The sequence below is a fragment of the Eptesicus fuscus genome, chromosome 15, assembly GCF_027574615.1.
Source record: "Eptesicus fuscus isolate TK198812 chromosome 15, DD_ASM_mEF_20220401, whole genome shotgun sequence".
NCBI lineage: Eukaryota > Metazoa > Chordata > Mammalia > Chiroptera > Vespertilionidae > Eptesicus > Eptesicus fuscus.
Window position 1 is genome coordinate 24,024,773 of NC_072487.1, and position 2,145 is coordinate 24,026,917.

General features: G+C 40.2%; 1 pseudogene; it reads right to left on the minus strand.

The window, feature by feature from the left end:
* Nucleotides 1-1,105: 1,105 nt before the first annotated feature.
* Nucleotides 1,106-1,685, minus strand: LOC103289227 (PRELI domain containing protein 3B-like; annotated as a pseudogene).
* Nucleotides 1,686-2,145: the final 460 nt, after the last annotated feature.

Below are 2,145 nucleotides of genomic sequence, written 5' to 3' on the forward strand. Positions count from 1 at the left end.
ACTCTGTTAGTAAGTGGAAAGGTGAATAACTTTTTAATCTGGTAAATATTGTTAATTACCTCTAGCAATATAATAAAAACTGAGCAGCCGCCCTGCCACCTCTCCTGCCTCTGTCACAGAAGTACCCAAAAGATCCATTGAGCCAACCTTAGATATTTCATTTTGCTTTGATGTTAGTATCTGGTAGATCTAGTAGCATTGTATATAGGTGATAAAATTGCACTGGAGATTAAACAGATGTTCCATATATATTTTATTCTGTAGATGCTTTCTTTATTCTCTTCCTACTAATGAGAGCACATGCAACATATTGTATTCAAATGAGATCCTTTCATGCAGGTATTCAAATAAATTAAAAAAAAAAAAAAGAACCACCAAGTTATTTAACTCTACAAATTAGCAGGGAATGTCAAGGTTCACATTTAAAAATTGTTTCTAGCATAAAAGCAATAATTTAGAGCATCCAGCAGATGGTGTCTATCACAGGGTCTTCCTTCTCTGGCCATGGACCAACTGCCTTTGTATTATGTAAGCATCCTAGGAAGGTGGTTTGGTTTTATCCTCAACCAAAGTCAGCCTCAGACTTCACAAAAATCTGCCCCTACTTCTGCTCTTCTCTTCCTTTTACTCTCATCTCTCCAGAATTGCCAGTGCCTTCTTCATCCTGCTCTGGGATGCCGCCCTAGTTGCTCTTCCTTAGTTCCTCAACCTTACCACTAGGATATGATCCCTTGCCTCTGAATCACCTTGGTAGGTACATATGCATGTCAAGAGGAGCTCCTCTTAGCTTCCAGGCCATTGAGAATGTAAGGCCTTTGATATATACAAGGCTAAAGCTTTAGAGATTTTGCTCCTTCCAATTGATGCATTTGAGTATGAGGTGCTTTGGTAGGTGATGGAGGTAATTTTTAAGTTAAATCTTATACATGAGATCAAGTTTCTTATTTTATTATTATTTTTTGGATGAATCCCTTTTATTTAGAAACCCTGCACCTCTTTGTTCCGATTAAAAGTCACATAGCCTTTCTTCAGCTTATAAAAAAATGCCACCTAAAATATAGTTGTATTTTTAAAATAAATAAATAAATTGCCAGCTAGCAGAGACTCAGGGGCTGGTATACCAGCTTTCATCATGATCCAGTGCTGCTTCTGCCATTGGCGTCCTTATGCTCCCTCTTGCCAAAGCTGCCAATTCTTAAATTCCAGCATTTAATGTATGTATTATACATTTCATTGTTTCCTGGCCTTTAGTAGTGTTTGAAGATATAATACCTGCCATCAGTCCTTTGAGATAACTACTGAGACTGACTCTTTTCACAATTATTATGTTTTTTGAGGGTTGTTTTGTTTTGTTTTTCTGGATCCTGAAGATATGGTTGCTACTGAAAACATGTGTGTACATGATATATTAATGGGTTTAAGTTCCATTGTTTTTTTCTATAGGATCAACTGTAGAATGTTCTTGCACATATGTTTATTCCTTGCTGCTCAGTAAGAGATTTCACAGTGGAAGGCAGGCCCCTCTGTATGCTGGGACGTATATGGCTGTGCAACTTTCCAGAGGCATCTATGTGTCTGCCCAGGACATCAACTCCAGCCATCCTTGGGTTCATAGGGTTTGAGCATTTCTGCATTGCAGCTGTTGCAACAATTTCCTATGGGTGGTCCAAGACGTGCTCTGAAGTTCAGATCATCTGGAGCCAGCCGCCTGTGCAATGTCTGGGCAGCCCAATGAGGTAAAGAGGCCACACTTGCCCCCACCCACCCCCAAAGCCATCCCTCTGGCCACACAACTTGCACTTGCTGTGGGGCCCAATGTCCCCACACTCTGCCCCACCACCTGTGCAGGTCCAGGTTTTTCAAGATCAAGTTTCTTTAGATAGGACAGTTTTTAGCACTTTTCAGCATCATTATATTTAACAGTGGAGTGTAGGCAATCAGCTGCCTCCTTTTTTCTCTCCCTTAACTTTTGACTCAGAAGTTTCCTTGCTGTTTCTTGTGCTGGATTGGAGCTTGAAAAGTTAGTTCTGTTTTTTGTCTTCCAGAGAGCTATTCCAAATTCTTTAAACAGGCACCAGTTTGCAGAATATTCAGCCTTGGGGGAAAAGGTATTCACACGCACAGTGTACTGCTCCAGTGGAATTT